Below are 22,114 nucleotides of genomic sequence, written 5' to 3'. Positions count from 1 at the left end.
ACAGGAAGACAGGCAGAATGGATGAGTGTGTGGCTAGATGGGGTGGCAGAGCTTTCTGGAAGCTCTCTTTAATTTGCTTCGATTTTCTCCATGAAATAAGATGATCACTATTGAATAAAGGGTCTAGGACAGACCCACGAAGGTGTGTTGAAAGCGCATCACGCTTGCAGCGGTGCGGGGGACGGGCTGGCTGGAGACCACGCACCTGAAGAGACTATTGCAGTCATTTTCAGCCAGAGATGCTGTGGACCCGGATAGGGAGAGGGTGCTAGACATGCATACATTCCAGGTATGCTTTGGAGATGCTTCTGAAAAGCATCCTAAAAAGGCAATAAATTATAATTGTTTCAGCTATCTCAAAATGAAGGCCTGGGAGCTCTTACCATCTTGGCTCACATCACTGGAGAACACTATCACTCTTTTCTTGTGTAGAACCTCTCCTAACATTCGGGTTGTCTTTTATTTTTAACATAGAACAATTGAAAACAGCACACCTGATTTAGAGAAGTTGTTGGCATTCACTGGGCTGTGAGTGGGTAGCCGCATTTTGCAGAGGAAGAAACCTATGCCCAGAAAGGTCAGTGAAGTTAATTACAAATGTTGGGAGGGGGAGGGGATCAAATAAAAACCTCTTCATTAATTTAGAATAATGACAAGTACTTTACATCTTGGATTGCACATCATTACATGCATCTTTTTTTCTTTTTTTTATAATGCCTAGGACAGAATCTTATGCAAACAGATGCTTAAGAGATGTATTTGTTAATGATTCTGTGCAATGCATTAATTGCCACTGATTGTTTTAAAAACCCTTCTGAATATGTATAATGCAACTCAAAATATCAAGTCTCTTTCATTAGGGTTCTGAGTCTCCAGCTCCCCTAGAATCAGGAAAGATGGGAGCTGAGGTGTCCCACCATTACATAAACACGTGACACTGAGTATTTGTCATGTCCTGAATCTCTGCATTTAGCTGAAAAATAAAAAGTAGACAATAACTGTAAAACACTGATTATTTTAAAGGTTTACATAGGACCTTAATTTTTTTTTAGGCTTATACCTAACTCATGAGTGTCTGACACGGGTTTCATTTCTGTGTTTAAAAAAGCCTTTGCTATGCCACTTGCCCTCGTTCCTGGCACTTGGTAGCTTCCCCTAAAAAGCAAGTGGTGGCACAGTACCATGGTATATACACTGAGTGGCCACATTATTATGATCTCTGAACGCATAATAATCTGGCCACTCAGTATATATATATTGGAGGCCTGGTGCATGAATTCGTGCATGGGTGGGGTCGGGCCAGCCTGGCCAGGGGGAGGGGACATGGGCGGTTGGCCAGCCTGCCTGCTGGTCGAACTCCTGGTCAAGGGGACAATTTGCATATTAGCCTTTTATTATATAGGATATACACTGAGTGGCCAGATTATTATGTGTTCAGAGATCATAATAATCTGGCCACTCAGTGTATATGGGGTAGTTCCTATTTTTTTACTCATTGCCTTAAAACGTGTTCCTTTATTGTTAACTTACAAAAACCACACCATTTGTGATGCATGCTCCAAATGTCCACATTGTTTCTAGGAAGGCACTGTGTTTCCAACTTGAATATCAACTTTTTTTGAGGGCAGGAAAGAGTCTCTACTTCTGAGCATGCTTCACAGAGCATCTGGCATAATACACAGTGGCTATTCATCAATGTTACCTGCATAAGAAACAATTCAAATCTTTATAAACGTTAGCATCTTTTCATTTGGTCAGAACATTGAAAAAAGTCACCTTTCCCTCTGTGTACAAACATGCATGTGTAGAACCACATTGTCTTTGGATTCCTCTACCTCTGACAATTAACTGTCTAATTAATTAATCACCTGATGATTACAATGACCTCCTTTTGGCTGATATTGGATCCCAAGAAAGGTTCAAAAGAAACTCGACACATCATGTTGTGTCATGTTCCATTGTGAGACACCCCTGCTGTTTCTCACATTATGTCATATCTGATCACATGGTGCTAATGTTAAGTTGAACAAAACAGGATGACATATAAAAAAAAATCCAGTGCATTAAATTTATATAAAGTCACCCATTTTTCACTCTTTGAAATGGTATAGTCACAAAGTGAAATCGGCAAATTTAGCATCTTTTAACTATCAACAACTCTAGGACTGGTATTCAGCAAGTAAGGGCAGAGCCCTTCCCTCAATTTCTACTTTGAGGTTTCGATGAAGGCATTTTAGACAATATATGGGCTTATGTGGCTTACAGTTTTTGCACGATTCTGTATTTTTGCCTATCGAGTTCTTAATTCACCATTATTTCTCCCAGTGGAAGAAATTTAGAACATGGAGCTTTTTATTGGATTTGAGACACCCCATTTATTTCCCTCTGTATCCAAAAATGTGCTTAATAAGAATTAGAATTGCGATTGTGATGGAAAGTGCAGGGAATCCAAATTTCATAGTCTTCATTTGCCATTTTTTATTCATGGCAACCTCAGTTATGGTAGTATTACAGCTTATGTTTATGGAGGCATTTTTGGTTCCAGGTGGTGTACCGATTTTCAAAATGAAACTAGGATTTCATGGCCTTGTGGAACACAGTGAGTCCATAGAAACCTAACATTTTTAACATTGTGTGTTAAACATATTATAATACAGTATGCATGAACCTCAGCTCAAAACTCTAATTTCACTTACTATGATTAGCGTATTATGTTATTATGGAGTAATATGGGATTTAAGGAGGACTTACTCAGTAAAAGTGACCTATGGTTGACACACTGTATCTTTAATAAGCTACAGATGACATGGGTCTCTTCTCAGAGGGGATATTGGCTTTCTGTATATAATTAATAACAAGAAAACGGTATCCTGACTTTAAGGTCTGCAGTAGCATCCTGGAACAAAAAGGGCCATAAATTAACATCAATTATGTATTAAAGTTCCAATTAACCTGGCTGACACTGATATACTTTAACAAGGCACATGTAGATAAAAGAAGAAACTCTCTAATTACTTGGAACAGGACCTTATGACCCATTCTGCTCCTTTATCCTAATTCCAACCTAATGAAGAATGAAGTGAGGGAGAAAGTTCCACACAAGGTGACCACGCAGCACCAGAAGATATCCCCTTGATACCTTCTCACCATCGAAAACCCTCCACCATGAGTATTTTAATGTACCCGTATTCTTAAAAACAAATGCACCCATTGAAGAAGAAAAATAGTTTTACGGTTGAAAATGGTGGCACCCTTTGAGATTTTCTACTAGAACCGGTTGGGCATATGATAAGCATTTAATGGGAATCCCCATAGTGCCTGGACCTGCGTGAGCTCATTAGTCACGATTCCTTCTGCATTGCTCACTCTCTCTGCCCTCTCCCCCCCAATCTTTGAATAGCCTCCCTGTTTTCCATTTGATTTGGGAAGAGCATTCTGGTCCCTGGTCCCCATCTGTTCTCCAGGTGGCTCTTTGGATTTTGTTCATCTTTGTCTTCTGTCCACTGACTGGGCATCTTGCCCACTTAGTTCTCTAGGTCTTGGTGTCCCTCCTGGTGCCCCTGGGTCAGTTAGCTTCATCTACAATTGCATACGTACCTTTTACGCTGCACATGACATGCATTGAAGTGTTTCTTCACCCGAAAACACAGAAATAGCGGATGAAGATGTTCCTGAATGGATGAGAGAGAAAGCATGGTGATTGTGAGCGACAGGAAAAGAGTGAGAGCAAGACAGAACCCAATGGCTGAGGAGACAGAGCAGAGAAGAACACACAATAAAATAAGAAGTTATTTGTCTTTATTGCACTTCCGTCTTTCTGTGGATCCCTATCAATTGTTATCAGCTGCTTTCCTGCAGTGATCTCCCATTAGATACTGCTTATTTCTTGACATCTTTCCTGGAGCGTACAGTACATCATGGAGGAGCCTTGTCTCACTTACGCTGTATTCAGTCAGGCTTCCATGTTCAGCCCCTCCCCAGACCCCACAAAATAGCACAAGGCGTAAATACTTTCTTCAAGGCTCTTCCCTGCCTACATCCAATACGAGAACAACTTTTTATAGACATGAACTCAGCTTTTAGCCAAATATGAAATTTAAAAAAACATCAAGAAATGCATCTAAATAAAGCAGAATTTCTATTAATATATTTGAATAAATATATCAAAATTCTTTCAGGGCCACAGATATGTGTGACTAGATACTTAGACCTATCTAAGTACTAAGTAAGTGTCTAGAACAGATGCTTATGAGTAGAGATGAAAGTAGACATATAGAGATTAAATGTTGGCAACATATGTGACCAATGAAATTATCTCCAAACCTAATTCTGGCTTGTGCTTTTTTTTTTGGCAAAGGAAAGTGATAGTAAAAGCAGAGGACATAGGATGTGAGTCCAGCTTGGGGGCTGTGCTCTAACGTTAATTGGTTTGAGCTGAAGCTGTGGGGGAAGGGCAGCCACCTGTGGTCAGGTAAGGAAGGTCTCAGGAAAGACTTTCCTGTCCCCAACTTTGTGTTTTTCTGACCTTTGACAACCCAACTCTTTCCTTTGGAACCTCACTTAATAGGTCTTTTGTCTGCTTCATTAGAAATTTTGGTTCAAGGATAAACAGGAAAGTCTTATAATCTTCCAAACAGAAAGGACAGCTCCGTGAAAAAGTAAAGAGTCAGGCTGGCCATCTTTTCCTCTGAAACATGAAAGCCAAAGACAGAATATGGCATCTATAGAAGACTGAGATAAAATTATTACAGTCTCATTCATATGAAAGAAAACAGTGAACCTTTGTCCCAAATACTGGTCCAGTCCACCCAGATCTCTCACCTGGATTACTGTAAGAACCTCCTCATGAGTCTGTTCTTCACACAACAGCCAAGTGATCTTTTAAAAAGACTGGTCATATCACATCATTTCTGTGCTCAAACTTCTTGTGGTTCCCATCTCAGCAGCTCTTCCCTTTATTCTCTCACTTCATCTACAGCCCCTATTCTCTTGCTCACACCTTGCCAGTCACAATGGCCTCCTTGCTGTTAGCCTGGGATTCACTTCAGCTGACTCCCACATGGCTCCCTCCCTGCATTCAGGTCTTTGTTTAATTATGGTCTTATCAAGGAAGCTTTCTAATTCCCTGTATTTTAATAAAATAGCACCCTCCCCACCTTCCCTGTCACTCTCTAACTTCCTTTCTCTGCTTTATTTCCTACATAGCACTTATGTATTCATTGTACCCTTTCTCCCAATAGGATATGAATACCATGAGGACAGAGGATTTGTGTGTTCACTGTTACCATCTTCCTTTCTCTGCTTTATTTCCTACATAGCACTCATGTATTCATTGTATCCTTTCTCCCAATAGCATATGAACACCATGAGGACAGAGGATTTGTGTGTTCACTTTACCACCTAGAACAGGCCCTTATGAGTTCTTACCATTTGTCCAATAAAGGGAGAAGATCCTGTACTAGCCAAGATAGCCTCTTTCATGGAGGGAAAAATAAAGACGTTGATATGCAGGAACTCAGAGACCACGCTACCAGCAAATATCAGTTCATTAAGTTCTTGAGAGAGACCCAGGAATCACTTAGAATGCTTGTTAAGAAGGGATAGATTCTTAGGCTCCAACCCAAATCAATGAAATCAGGATTTCCTGAGGTTAGGCCTAGAATCTGAATATTTCAAATATTAAATTGAATACTTCAAAAGGGTCTCATGTAATTATTATCATAAGGCAAGTTGGGAAAAATAAATCTAATCTTACAACAAATTAGTATGAATAGACTTTCAATAGGAGTGTTTATGTGTCTGAGTGTATTTGATACATAAATGTGTCTATCTATCTATCTATCTATCTATCTATCTATCTACCAATCTATTGATCATCTACCTACTGACCTACCTATTTACTTCCCTATATCTACCTGAGAGTTTATCTGGAAATTTGCAATATAAATCCCATGTAAGGATTCTTGAAATAGACAGATTTTTGTTATCTGGCCCATTCTTTAAACTGCCCATTTTCCATTATAGTTTCGATTACAATTAGCCCAGCTGTAGTGTTTCAGTACTAAGTTCCTTTTATCAACAGACAGATACAACTGGAAATGTATAGACATGACACTTGTTAAAATAAGCTCATTTGTCCATTTTAATAGTGGGGAGGAGAGAAAAGGAATTAGACCCATGTGTTTCAACTGGTAGTACTTAATGTGAGACACACTAGGATTCTATGGCTGATGTTTGGTATAAGGGTAAATTCTATTCCCCAATATGCGCTGGGAGCATCACTACATTATAGAACTGTATCATAAGCAATATTCATACTGATAATACATATTAGAGAAAAAGTTAATTATGCTCACAATACTCAATTTAAGAAGGCAGGAAATTGTTAAAATGACTAAACATGGTTAACACAAAATACCGTTGGATAATTAAAGCAAACAATTGTTTGGAAAATACAATTATGGCAAAAACTAATTTCTGTATACCAGCTAAGTCAGGTACTGTTGCATAAAATAAGGGCCTCGAACACACAGTGCTTGTAACCTAGGTGGAGAGACAAAGCATGTAAAGACATGACATAATTAAAGAGTAATGAAACAGCACTCTTGTACAAGTTACCTAATCGCTCTAGATCACACAGTATCCGCACCAACGAAATGGATAGAACAATGGAAGTCTCCCAGGGAGGTTTGGGGATTAAGGGAGATAATCCATGCCCTTGATAAGTGGCCTGTCATGCCACCAACTGAGGAATGAACAGAGGTCCAGAGAAAGAAGTGATGGCTAAAGATCAGCATATCCAGAGAAACCTTTATAGATATGGAGAGATTGAAATTTGCTCTTGGAGAAAAAGGAGATGGGAATTTGAGGTAGGAGGATCAGTGTCAGCAAAGGTATGGAGGAGGGAAAGATCATGCAGGGACAAGACGAGACCCTCTGACGGAAGGTGTGGGTTATAAAAGGCAAGGTTGACTAAGTAGATCTACTTCTTGAAATTGGAAAATAGACATAAACAAAGGAGAGAAAAGAATTACATCCTATGATTCCACCACCCAGAGATACCTACTTTGCTCTGGTTCCTTCTAGCTTTTTTCCCTATGTAAATATTTACCTTTCTAATGAAAACACATATACACTTTTGTAACTTGCTTTTAATATTACATTATCAGCACTTTTGCATGCCATTACTTATTTTTAGGAAGCATGATTTCTGATGCCACACAATCATGTTGTGATCTTGTAAGTTAGTAAGTCTACTATTGTTGGACTTTACCCTGAGAATGATTTTTAAATAGTCTGATATTTTTTCTCCATAGGAGAAATTGGAAAGGACACATCTTGGTCTAAAATATGTGAATGTTTTAAAAGTTATTGCTATATTTTGTTAAATTACTTTACTGAAAGTTTGTGCCAATATGTATTTCCACTAGCAGAGTATGAGAACATGAATTTTATTCCACTCTTGGCAAAGGAGCTTGGAGTTCTTGAGCAGAGGAAGAGCAATCTGGAGGCAGTAGGCGGGGGGGTGGGGAGTGGGAGGAAGAGATGCTGGAGCCACACAGCAATCCAGAGGTGCCTTGACCAGGTACTGAGCTTCAGTGGCTCAAGTGAGAATAGAGAGGAAGGAATAACTCTTAAGAAATTTTCCATTTATCTCCTCCTACTTTCCTTCCCTCTCTTTCTCATTCCCTTCTTCCTAGTAACTTGCTTTTCCCCTTTAGTAAAAATACATATCATAGTAGACAATTTGTAAATATAGAAATGCAAAATGTTAATATTTTATTATATATTTTCATTCTTTTTCAACACCCATATCAATCAATGTATTTAATAAGTATTTTCACATGTTAAATATTCTTTGCAAAAATGAAAGCATTTCCTTTCTGGTTATAACAATCTATTTATTTGCCACTAATGTATATATGTGCCAGAGATTGTCTATGCATTTTCATTATTATATATAATGCTGCTATAAATGTCTTTGTCCAAATTATCCTCTTTTATTTATGATTTTTTCTAGTAGAAGGGAGTTACTGAATAAATGGCATGGATATATTTTAGATTTAAGAAGCGTTTTTCAAGCATCATTAATAGGATTCATTATATATATATATATATATATACACACACATTCAAAACACAACTAGGGCAAATAAGAAATGGTCCCTATGTTTCTAAACTTGAAAAATGAACCACAACACACAAATTCCAAGTAAGAATGGTTTAAAAAGGGAAGTTGACAAGTTCAATTTTGAACATAAACTGAACAAATAAACATATAAATGAAAGTGAAAATGAGGATAGAAGTTTTTCAAAAAGTAGAGTTCATGTAGTTAATAAATTTTATTTTCATTATTGACATTTTGTATCTTATAGTACTAGTGGCCTGGTGCATGAATTAGTGCACATTGAAAGGAAATTAATTAGAATAAATATTTTAATATCGCTATTTGCCCTTTCTCTATAATAGAAATGTCAGCCAAATTCACGATCGACAATGACAGATGGAAACACAAGTTTGGGATTGGCTCCAGAGAGAACTTTATATGTATCGCGCATGTGAGAGTCAACTTAGCCTTTTACATATATAGAATAAACTTGCTTAATTAGACCTGCTTTCTGATTTAGGAAAACTTTTTCCAGCCCAATGAAGCACCCCAACTTTTCTTTCATGTAATTGTCAGCAAAACAGCAGTAAATATCAACACGAAGCACATTATTATTGTAGATTATGCAGGGAGAACAAAGGGTAAAATATTTAACTGTAGCAGTGTTTGACTATATTCTGCACAGTGAGAAAACTTGAAGTCATTTTCAAGGTCCACCACTTTTTACTTCTTTTCAGTCAGGTCAAGTTTCTAAGCTTTCTAAATCTCCATTTTCTGGCTAATGAAAAGAAAATAGAATTCCATTGAGTCTCTTATCTGCCTACTCCAGGACTCCTGTGAGGATCAAATGAGATGAGGCACAGGAAAATGCTTCACAGACATTTGGTTAAAGTGTAAAATGTTTCCACCTGGCTATAAAGCAAGTCATGTTCCTAGGCTGAAGAAACTCCAAGGAGGCTAGTCTCTAGGGAGAGGTAGCCAGGCATTGCTACATGTTGCTACATGACATCATTACCTGGCAGCCACCATTTTCAGGCTGGGCTGGGCTGTGGGCCACATTTTGTGCCATGGGATCTTGGTAGCGTTGATTGCGATTTGGTGGAGTGTCGCTCCGGGGTGGTGGCAGGGCTTGTGTCCCACTTGGGGGAAGCTGAGTGTTGCTTTGTGGGCATGAGTTCCGCAGTGCCATCTTTCTATAAATGGCCAGTGCATGTCACAGCAGCTCCTGTGTTGAGCGTTTGCCCCCTGGTGGTCAGTGTGTGTCATAGCGACCACTCAGATGGACACTTAGTGTGCTAGCCTTTTATATATATAGATATTAACCAAAATTATAAGAACAAATCCAGAATTTTCCATTTCCTTCCAGTATTACATCACAACCACCTATAATACCTGGAGAAACTATGTTTCTTTATTTATTCTAATGACATTCTTGGAACAATTTGACCTGGGTTTGGTATTCACACAATTTCCACCTTGTTCTTAGGCATTGTCTCCCAGACTTGATTCCTATTTCTCACTACCTCACAGCTCCAGGACTCCCACACTCAACCTGTATCTTGACAGAGTCAGGTATTTTAGGTATTCAAAGTAAGGTATTGTTCAGATTTGGTCTTTAGCTGTCAGATTTTCTAATGGAGTTCAGAGTTGAGGCAGCTCAAGTTATAGTGTTGACTTGATCCTGTCACCTTCTCTTAGATTCCTTTCTCTACTCCATTGGACTTACCAATCCCCACTCTTTAACCCCTCAGTACATTGACCAGTTGCTTGGCTCTGGTCTACCAACCTGTTGCTGAAAATGCCAATAGCAACATTATTGAAATATTTGTTGAAAAAAAAACCACCCATAAGTCCTGGTAGTTTTGAGAGGTGAAGTTTCTTTTCTCTGTTAAAGATAATAACCAACAATAATGTCTTCTAATCCAATGGTTCTCAGAGTGTCATTCCTGGACCAGCAGTGTCAGCATCAACCAAGAACTTGTTAGGAATGCAAATTCCGACCCACTGAATCAGACACACTGGGGGTGGGGACCAGCAATCTGTGTTTTAACCAACCTACCAGCTGATTCTGATGCTTAGTCAAGTTTGAGAGTCACTCCTGTAATCCAAGAGACTTTCAACATTTGATTTAATTAAGAAGACAGGAAAATTCTCTTTGTAGTGGCAGTTGGTTAATTAACCGAGAAATCAAGAATGGTACAATCAAGACTCAAAAAGGGAATAAACTTGTCAGTAGGTAGGTAGTATTGTGTTTTGTAATTTGGTATTTTAATTTACTTTGAACATTACCCTAGTATTTAGGCTAACCTTTCTGTTCATCTGCTTTTCTTGACATTGAAAGTTGGTATATGTATTATGTGAAGTGGGAGGGTCAAGGCAAGGATTGTAAGGAAATTATCTAAGTAAAATGAGGACTCATTTATTAAGTAATTATGAGTTTTTAATTTTAATGAGCAAACATGATTGTAGCTACCAGTTTACCACTGTGATGAATATGAACAATATATATTCAACACTGAATTGTTATAATCCTTACCCAAAACAAATTATTTACATCTAACCCATTGTCATGATCTTTTAAACTTTACTATAAAGCCAAATTCTTTTGTTTTTGCTTCTACTGACTGGTTTCCAAAACTGTTATTTCTCCTTATGTTATGCTCCTTATGTTGCTAAGTATACACCAGCTCATAGAGTGCTATGATATAACTAGACCCTGATGAAGTAACGATGTACTGCAAAGCTTTCTCTTCCTAAAATTTGGCTCTAGAAAAAAATAAATTTATGACTAGGAAAAAATTGAGTTTGACATCTAGAATCCAAAATACACTTATTTTAGCTGTGAATTTATTTTTAAAAAATCCACTTTTGGCTTATTTTCTAATTTCTGAGCTCACTTTGCTTAGAATAGAGTACCCTTTAGCTATCCTGATAGCTTTTAATGGAAATGTATTTTTCTGCTAGCAGGAAACTAAAGGGAAAGAAGATAATTCAGATATTAAAATTTTTTTCCATCAAAATCTAGTTCCCATATGTGCAATTATCACACTTAAGGAAAAATAACTAAGATTATGTATTTATAGACCAATGAGCTTTAGCAGGGCCATTGAGTTTGTTGGTGGTGGGATTGTAGGCCATGTGAAGGAAGTGCTATGGAATCTATAGCTGCAGTATTTTGGGAGGTGGGGAGGGAGATAAAGGTGATACCTCCCATTGTAATAACATTGCAGAGCACACACTGGGATGATCACAGAGAGCCCTCTGAGCCAGAACAGGCACTTATAGAGCCATGTAAACAATAACCTCAGCCATTTCTGGAATGGTAAGTGTCTTTTGAAGGGTGTTTTGCAAACATTATTGGGGAAAGCAGAAATTTCTTTAGAGATACATTTGATTACAACTCTGTAATTAAACACCAGATTAGGGGACCAGGGACTCCTGAGGGTAACAATGATCTGACTGCTATTGCTTTCTTGGACCTGAAGTGGCCTTCTAGTTTAGATCTTCTAACTCCCTGAGCCTGGCTGTGTCATTTTCTTAGGTTCCCAGGTCTGTCCATGTGCCTGAGTTTCCTATTTTGCTTCCCTTCCCTGCCAAATATATATAAATGAAAACGAAACAGGAGATTATTGTTCTTACCTCCAAATTGCTTATAGCCTGGGTGGGAACCAAGCTTATCAAAGTGAAAATTACTTCTAAATTCTTTAAAAAATATATATTTTATTGACTTTTTTTTTTTACAGAGAGGAAGGGAGAGGGATAGAGAGCTAGAAACATTGACCAGCTGCCTCCTGCACGCCCCCTACCGGGGATGTGCCAGCAACCAATGTACATGCCCTTGACCGGAATCGAACCTGGGACCCTTCAGTGGATAGAGCTATCCACCGAACCAAACCGGTTCCAGCTACTTCTAAATTCTCAAATGGTAAACTAGAAGTTCAGTAGGTGTTCTCTGCATGGTTGGGACCAAACCCCTCACACGGGAGGCAGCTGTCCTTCCCATGTGTGGCCTGCTCTGCTTTCTCCCGTCTCCTCCTGCTTCCCTGTAGCCTCAGATCCTCAGGCCTCTCAAGCAGATTCATTCAGTAACTTGTCAAATCATCTCAATCTCACCCTTGAGAGGTCTCAGGCTGTTGTTTCCTGTTTGTACTACCTTCACCTCATGTGCTCATCAAATTACCCTGCAGTCAGGGCCTTCTGGAATGTCTAGTACTGTCATGATGTCATCCTGAATACGCTTGCAAGAGGTCACAAGCTCTTTCAGGCTTCATGTTGCCTGCAGAAATAAATCCCACGACTTTTCTGCCCTTTCTACCACTTCCCTGTGAAACATACTTACACTGTGTGTGAGTGGAATTAATGGGGACATATGTGGTCATTTCTTTGGTTTATGTGTATCTAATTTATTCTGTGCCATTTGGTTCAGTTGTGTTAGAGCTGTTTTTTATTGTATGGTCCCGGAGCTCAGGATGTGTGAATGGGGCTCGTCTGGGGCCACATGCAGCTGGATGCTTTATAATGATGGGAGGACGAACATTCTGCCTTTGGGTCTGACTTGCATTGACCTGAAAGGCTGAAGTCCAGCCCCATAGGTTTGTGGACATATCTGTTTTGACTTTAACACAATAGCTGGTTGTTAAATCCCTTCTTACAGTCTATAGAATTTACACATTGGTTTATGTCTCTAACATTCAATTTTGGGTTTATAAAATGGTATCCTTCCACTATAAAACCCTGTACAAATGGTAATATTCTTCTATTTTGTCTGATGACAAAATCTCCTGCCATTGCCACTCAAGCATATTCAAAATGAGAAAGGAAATGCGTCCCTTTATATAGTAAGGATTTTAGCTTACATTTCAACACCATGGAAACTAGGCATTGGGATAGGATCTTTTCTGTCTAAATATATCTTTGGCTTTCAATTATACTTTCTATTGCACCAAAATGGCTTTTAAAATTCCTCCATCTTCACAACATTTTCTTTTATTTTCGGTTGGCAGGATCACCTTGAGCCCATCCCTCAACTTTCATTAGCAAATATTATCACTTCAAGAGGAGCATAAATTGGGGCAATCTGAGCGGAAAGGAGTCTCTCTGAGAAACTGTTCTGGTGCCACAGGAACGTGGAATACGATTAGAGCGCATCTCAGATTAGGGGTGACCACTTTTAACTCTGACTTCCGAAGAAAAAGAATCCTGGAATAAAAGGATAAATGTCTTCCTCTGAGGGTGGAGGATGAGGCCCTCCTCCAAGAAACACTAGCAAGATGTGGAAGCACCAGGATTAGATTGCCACACACTTGTGACTGCAGAAAATCATTTTACTTCTCTGGGTTTCAGTTTCCCCCTCTGTGAAATGAAGTGTTTGTTTCTAATATCCTTTCAAACTCCACTTATTTTTCAACAGGTATTTATAAGCACCTACTAAGTTCCAGGCACTGAGGGTGAAGTGACAAACCAGGGAGATGGGGCCTCCAGTCTCCCAGAACTTAGGGGAGCCTCATATTTAATAGCCTGCCTATCGAAGGAGGATTGACAATTACATTTAATAAGAATTTTAGTTTAATATTAGCCTTTGGATTGTCTCATTTTATTCCAAGTCATGCATCTTGTGTCCTTTTTCTACTTGTTGGTCTTCCCCAGTCATTCCCAGAGTAATACAATGTCATGGTACTAAATCAAACACTTGGCTTATGAGAGGTTTTGAGAAAATGCTAAATATATTTTATTGGTCATAATTTGTTTTGATAAATTGTGGTTGATACTATCTGTATGCATGGGCATGAGTTAGGGAAGGAGAAGAGATATCATGACCACATTTGGGTCTACCACTGTTTTATAATTATGTGATTATATGGATAAAACACAATTGAAAATAAAACATAGTTGAAATCTCTTATTTTAGCCTTACAAAAAATTTTCTTGAGAACTAGTCTGTCACATTATTCCTACACAGATCTATTGCATTTAAGCAGTGGGTTTATATTTTTGAGTGCCAATGTGTGTTATTTTCCTACACAAGCAGCTATGCTCAAAGCTTAATGAAGTAGGAAAGGCATTCAGGAAGAGTTAGAGCCAACATCTTGTATATTTGAACCTGTCTGTTCTGCCAGTGACCCATAGAGTGGAGAGCTGTGTCAGCTAATCCTTTAGCTGACCATTGCTGACAGACACATACCTTATGCTGAGCTTGGAGGGAATGTCACAAAAACATCAGAAGTCAACAATGACTCAATTTCTGTGGGTCTGCTGCTTATTTTTGCCGTTGCTTCAAGCTGAGCCATTACACATAAAAATGCATCTTATTTGCAAATAATATACACATTTTAAGGGTTTTAATTACTTTGTTTTCAGAAGGTGTTTTTAAAACTTCTTGGACACATATTTTTTCAATGATGATAATTAGCCGATTAATAATATCATAGTCATTGAAACAGATAGCATGTTTTCAAAATCATGCAATAATAGATGAGTGCCTAGATGGCTTTAATTGGAACACCTAATAATTATAACCTTGTAGATGCAGGGGGAGAAATGTTTATAACTGTAAACACAAACACAGATAACAAAACCAAAATTTGTCAGCCTGCTTATAAGACTACTAAGCCAGAAAGCAGCTGTTTTATTTAATGTATTGTTTCAGGGAATAGAGGACTCTCCAGTGAAGTAGAGGTTTCCAACATTGTTAGTAGCAAAAGTCCTATCATCAACCTGCCCCATGATCTATACATTTTGAAAGATTTTCCCCCATAAAATTGTATTTGTTAAGCCATTATGAGTTTTTTTTCATTTTAATAAGCAATGACAGTTGTACCTACCAGTTAACCATTGTGATGAATGTGAACAATATATATTAAATACAGAATTGCTATAATTCCTACCCAAACCAAAGAAATTTATTGTAGAAATCATAGACTCCTTTATGGTGACCAAGTATAAAAATTTTTTTAGACATTTAAAAATCTTGAAAATGGCATATGGAACCCATTGCTACCTTTTAGGAAGTTCTAAAGTTTCAGAGATCTCTTACTCATAGTACTTTACCAGAATTGAAACTTTGCATTTATTTATGTGATTTTGGATTAGTGTCTTCTCTTCCAGCAAACTATAAGTTTCATGAAGGCAGGAAACTTGCTTAAATTACTCCTTAACGGATTCTCAGCATAGACAATGGCAGGCATAGTAGTTAGTCAATGCACATTTTCTGAATGAATGAAAATGCCACTATGTATTCCCATGGGATTTCTCAGAAGACAGTTGGGGTCACAAATCCTCTCTCCCTATGAATAATTATATACTTTGGTGAGTTAGAAAAGATAAATGGGAGGAGAAAATGAGGGCAGAGAGAAATGTCTGTAGGGATGAAAGGTAGACATTTTTCATCAGATTACTTTGCATACCCTTAAGAATTAAAAAGTGATGGGTTATTATGATTTTGAACAGCTTGTGGAAATCAACTCATTTGTCTTTTAAACTAATTTTCTCATGAGTTAATTTCCTTAAAAATTTTAAAATGAAAATTAAGTTTCCTTGTAGTGCTTTGACCCTTCTTTCATTAATCATTTTTGCATTGGCATATAGGCACTATTTGCTAAGCCGTAGACTTCTTAAAAAAAAAAAGAGAGAGAGAGAGTTCTGGCAACCTTTATCCACTGACACAAATTATCTCAATGGTTGTTTCTGCCTGAAATCCAAGATTCTTGTTCATTTCAGTTGAATGCTTTTGCTAAGCATCAGATGACATTTACTTATACAAATGAAAGCTAGGATTTCCGGAAAATCTAATCTAACATCCTCCAACATTTATCATTTCAAGTGACCCACACTACCCCAGCACTCTGACACTGAGTGGGGATATCAGCTAGCAGTTAGGAGGTCCCTTTCCCCCAAATGCATTGTATCTAGCAAAGAAAGCCAGTAACTAGTGCTGCGTACACATCAACAAACAATGACGTCCTGAGGCATAATGACTATCATCATGGTAGCCCTTACCTCACCTGTAGTCAAGTGTAGCCTTGGCTAATGTGGATGGAAAACAGCAGTACTAAAGAAACTATACCTGCAGAGGGGCTTTTACTAGATTGCTATGGGTGTCAAACTTCTTTTCCTTCTCTCTGTTAGTCACCTCTTCATGGTCGAAGGCATGGAAGCCTAATGACAGGAGATGGACATGTCACAGACAGAAGTGGCCCTTGGACCCTGGAGGTCACTGTGTGATGGTGTGTGTGAAGGAATGTGCATCCTTTTTCCGTCTTTGTTCCACTGGACATGGTCCACTGGCAAATCCTGTTGCACTAAGATGGGAGGGTGCAGATAACCCAAACATAATCCAGACATGTGGACATTGTTTTCTTGACACAGCATTCTGAATCCAAAGTGCACCACCCCTCTCAAAAAACAAACAAGACTTTGGTTCCTTCCTGCATGTAGAACTCTGGATCTGTAAGTCCCTCTCATTTTTTTAGCCTCTAACTCTTTTTCTCTCTGTGTATCTCTTGCTTTCTATATCTCTCTTCTTGTGTCTTCATCAACGAAATACTTATACTTACAGATGTGTTATGTATATATTTCCTAGATATTGTGGGCACATTATCTGTATGTATATATAGTAGGATGTGTGTACAAAAGATATTTACACTGAGTGGCCAGATTATTATGATCTCTGAACGCATAATAATCTGGCCACTCAGTGTATATCCTATATAATAAAAGGCTAATATGCAAATTGTCCCCTTGACCAGGAGTTCGACCAGCAGGCAGGCCGGCCAACCACCTATGTCCCCTCCCCCTGGCCAGGCTGGCTAGACCCCACCCATGCACGAATTCATGCACCGGACCTCTAATATATATAATTTATTTACACTGAGTGGCCAGATTATTATGTGTTCAGAGATCATAATAATCTGGCCACTTAGTGTATATATATCCCAAATACTTATAACCCCCAAGTAAAGGAAACTCTCAACTTCCTCTGTCATTTAATGGGTAAACATATATTACTTTATTTACCTTTTATGGAGAAAGACAATACTAGTTTTTTCAGAAATAGCATGAGGATGAATTGGAGTTTATGAATGCTTGTTAGAATAGACTTGGTGCCCTTATTTGGGCTTCCCTGCCCATGGGCTCAGCTATAGTCCCTGTATCAGCAACTTTGGTTCTCTGTATTAGCTCTTGGGCTCACCTTTGAAACCTTCCCTGTACTCCTGTTACTTGTTGTTGACTTTGCACTGTGGATTCTCTTCTGTTCTCCACCCACTCACCTGGACCTGGCTCTTGTATCTGCCGTGGCTCCCAGATCCATCTTCCCCTGGGTGCTGATCCCAATGCTGTGAAGCCATGGGAGTCAGTGTCAGACAGTTATTCTCAGAAATCCTGCTGTTTCCAAGGACCTACCCAGTCCTCCAGTTACGGGAGGTTTGGGGTGGCAATAGAGCCCTCCTTCGGCAGCTTTAGAAGGTGTACCTGGGCTCAGTGGCTGGGTTCTCACAATCGGATGACTCAACTCTGAGCCTCAGGTCGCAGAGGGACATGCCATGCTGACAGTGAGTTTCATGGCCTCCTCCTCACGCTGCAGCCAAGTGAGCTCATCTTCCGGTGTATAGCCTAGGACACCTGGTCCTGCTGGCATTCCTGCTGCCTTGATCCTGGAAGAGCTGCACGGGGAGCAGTTCACCTGCAACTCAAAGACATTGCTGTGCTCTCTGCTGCAGGTGCAATTATATCAGGACATATGGAACATATGGACATATGATCCCAGAGAGGTGATGTGGTTTGCCTTGTATTTGGTGAAAGAAGCAGAGTTAAATAGACCCTTTCGTCTAGATTAGTAAGCTTCCATTAAGAGACTTCTTGAACCTTTTAGCATCACCAAGGCACAAATTTGGGCTGTGCTTGGTATAAGTTGGCCTCAATATTATGATGGTTTTGTCTAGAGGTGGGAAAATGGCCAGCTGTACCATGTAGTTTAAGAGTCTTACGACAAAGTGTTGGAGACATAAGGGGTATAGTTTTTGATGATCTGGCATGAGTCCCCTCCTCTTCTCTTATTCTAATCTCTGACCAGCCTCTCTCCCACTGACTGAATGCCCTGAAGGAGAGGATGTTCTCATCAAGATTGCACTCATCACCCTGCACAGCCCAGGCCCTGCTCCTGTTTGTATCGAGGCTAGTTTGGAGGGCAGGTTCTGGATTCAGACTACTTGGATTCAGATCCCACCTCCAGTGTTCACTCATTGTGTGGGGTTATGCAAATCACTTTACCTCTGAGCTTCACTTTCTACATCTATAAAATGGCAATAATAACAGTAGGTCCTACATGAGATAGACTAGCTCCTGGCACATGGAAAGCCTATAGAATATTATCTATTGTTATTATCATTGTCATCAAGACCAGTCTACCCTCATGGATCACCCACAAGTCTTAATGTATGACCTGACTCTCACCAGTCTAGACCCTTAAAATCTGTCCAAGCTTGTTTAATCTATACCAACAGTCAAAAAAAACTGCCCCCAGGAGCTCTAAGAGGACCTGTCTTGATATATCACACAAGGAGATTCTCACATAATGAGAACTGAACTCTGATCAGAATATCTGAATTTGGAGTAATTATGGCATTTATGTATCTCATAGGGCCTATTGTGTCATTGTCACTGCTCTACTTCAGGCCCTGCCTCATGCCCGCTCTGTGCTGCTGACATCATTTTCCTACAAGCCATACTTTTGTGTGCCTTGCACCCACTTCAGAACTGCTGTGCATCATATTCCTCAACCAATCCAGGCACTCTCCTCACTGCTCATGGCCTAACCACTCCCCTTCAACCTTACTCTCACCCCTATCTTCCACCCCCTCTTGCCACTATACTGCCTACTGTGGTCCACCACTCATCTAGCCATTACACTATCCTTTGTGAGTCTTTTTGGAGTGGCCACACACACAATTGCTTTGGGGTCCAACATAATACAGCTCTTAAAAAATATGTATATATATATCTACTAGAGGCCCAGTGCATGATTTAATCATGCACCTGGTGCACCAGCGGGCTGTCCGCCGGTGCCCCAGGCCTTCCGAAAGCCTCCGGCGCTGCGGAGGCTTTCGAAAGGCCTTGCGCCTGAGCAGACAGGCGGCCAGGTCCCCCGCTTTGGCCTTTGATCGCGGGGGACCTGTCCGGCTGGCTGTCCGCCGGTGCCCCAGGCCTTCCGAAAGCCTCCGGCGCTGCGGAGGCTTTCGAAAGGCCTTGCGCCGGAGCAGACAGGCGGCCAGGTCCCCCGCTTTGGCCTTTGATCGCGGGGGACCTGTCCGGCTGGCTGTCCGCCGGCGCCCCAGGCCTTCCGAAAGCCTCCGGCGCTGCGGAGGCTTTCGAAAGGCCTTGCGCCGGAGCAGACAGGCGGCCAGGTCCCCCGCTTTGGCCTTTGATCGCGGGGGGACCTGTCCGGCTGGCTGTCCGCCGGCGCCCCAGGCCTTCCGAAAGCCTCCGGCGCTGCGGAGGCTTTCGAAAGGCCTTGCGCCGGAGCAGACAGGCGGCCAGGTCCCCCGCTTTGGCCTTTGATCGCGGGGGACCTGTCCGGCTGGCTGTCCGCCGGCGCCCCAGGCCTTCTGAAAGCCTCCGGCGCTGCGGAGGCTTTCGAAAGGCCTTGCGCCGGAGCAGACAGGCGGCCAGGTCCCCCGCTTTGGCCTTTGATCGCGGGGGACCTGTCCGGCTGGCTGTCCGCAGGCGCCCCAGGCCTTCCGAAAGCCTCCGGCAGCCATGGTACAGACGCTGAGCTCGCGGCGCCAGAGGCGCCGCGAGCTCAGCGTCCTTCTGGCCCAATCAGCTACCCCGGCCACCCTGAGTCCCGCCCCCTGTGCCTCCTGCTGGCCCAATCGTGGGCGTAGCGGAGTGATGGTAATTTACATATTACCATTTTATTATGTAAGATACTAATAATAAAGGAATATGCAAATTGGTTGGGATTCCCTCACACAATGACTGAACAGCAGGCTGCGCGGGGCGACCAGGCCAGCAGAGGTGGCTGTGAGGGGCGACCAGGCTGGCAGGGGGGCAGTTGAGGGTGACCAGGCCAGCAGGTGGGGTAGTTGGGGGTGACCAGGCTGGCAGGGGGGGCAGTTGGGGGAGACCAGGCCAGTAGGGGGGGAAGTGAGGAGTGACCAGGCCAGCATGGGGGCAGTTGGGGGCAACCAGGCTGGCAGTGGGGGCAGTGAGTGGTGACCAGGCCAGCAGGGGGGCAGTTGGGGTGACCAGGCCAGTGGGGGGGCAGTGGAGGGTGACCAAGCCAGCAGGGGGGCAGTTAGGGGCAACCAGGTCAGCAGGGGGGCCAGTTAGGAGTGACCAGGTCAACAGCGGGGGGCAGTTGGGGACGATCAGGACAGCAGGCAGAGGTGGTTAGGGGTGATCAGGCTGGCAGGGGGGGCAGTTACGGGCAATTAGGCTGGCAGGGGGGCAGTTAGGGGCAATCTGGCAGGCAGGCAGGTGAGCGGTTAGGAGCCAGTGGTCCTGGATTGTGAGAGGGATGCCCGACTGCCAGTTCTGGATTGGAGAGGGTGCAGGCTGGGCTGAGGGGACCCCCCTCCTGTGCACGAATTTCGTGCACTGGACCTTTAGTATACATATATATTTTTAAAATTGATTTCAGAGAGGAAGGGAGAGGGAGAGAGAGATAGAAACACCAAGGATGAGAGAGAATCAGTGATGGGATGCTTCCTGCACACCCCACACTAGGGCTTGAGCCCGCAACTGGTCATGGGCCCTGACCAGGAATCGAACTGTGACCTCCTGGTTGACGCTCAACCACTGAGCCATGCTGGCTGGGCAATACAGCTCTTTTAGTGTTTCCCACAGCAGCCTTTTCCCAGGGCATGCACACACCATTAGCGTAGCTGAATTGGGTGGTTTCAGTGCCTGCTATGTACCTGCCCGTTATTCCAGGTGCTGGACACACAAAGACAGGAGAATCCATGTCTCACCCTCATGGTGCTCACATGGCAATGGAGGAGCCTGCCCACAAACAAGTCAGCCAACAAACATGAATCATGAGATTTCAGAGGGTGTGATGTGCTATGAAGTACATAAGTAAGGTTGATGCCCAAAGCAAATACTTCTTAGGGAAAGGATGTCAGCTTCACACACCCAATCTCCACCTTAAGAGGCTTTTAATAAAAATATAATGAAGCCTGGCCGGTGTGGCTCAATGGTTGAGCATCGACCTATGAACCAGGAGCTTGAGGTTTGATTCCCAGTCAGGGCACATACCCGGTTTGCAGGCTCGATCCCCACTAGGGAGCGTGCAAGAGGCAGCCGATCAATGATTCTCATCATTGATGTTTCTACCTCTCCTTCCCTTTCCCTTCCTCTCTGAAATCAATAAAAATATATTAAAAATATATAATGAAAAAAATTCTTATATATTTCAATTGGTAGTGTATTGGGTCATCTTTGTGGACTTGAAAGTAGAAGTGTTGCAAATATTTATTTTACTTTTATGTAAGTACCCCTCTTGGGTAAATTTGATGTTACTTGTTTATAGGTTATGATCTGGCAACTTAGAAATATATGTTATGAAGTTATTGTATTGGAATAATTTTAAGAGCTAATTTACTGTGTGAATTCTAGGTTCACAATATTGCCCTCAGAGTCTAGCTGAGCGCTTGCAGTCCTGGATCGTTACCTTGTGTTTCCCTGTGTTAATGATTGTGCTAATTACCTGCAGGTGTCTTTAGTTCCCCCTTTAAGGAATAGGGGTTTCACCTGGCTTAATTCCAATTAATGTATTTACCTTTCCTCTATGCAAATTCTCCCAGCAACTAGATGTATTCAAGTACATTTTGTCTCCAGTTAAGGTTATTTAGATTTGAGGGAATAATTTTTGCATTTTACTGTATGAGGGTAACAAACAGTTTCAAGATGATTTGTATTTAAATTAAAGAATATGTTGATGATGATAATAGCAAATATTAGGATAGTGCTTTTTAGTTAGAAACTTTCAAACAGAAAATAAGCACAAA

The sequence above is a fragment of the Cnephaeus nilssonii genome, assembly GCF_951640355.1.
Source record: "Cnephaeus nilssonii genome assembly, chromosome: 3".
Taxonomy (NCBI): Eukaryota; Metazoa; Chordata; class Mammalia; order Chiroptera; family Vespertilionidae; genus Cnephaeus; species Cnephaeus nilssonii.
Note: the sequence above shows the minus strand (reverse complement) of the source record.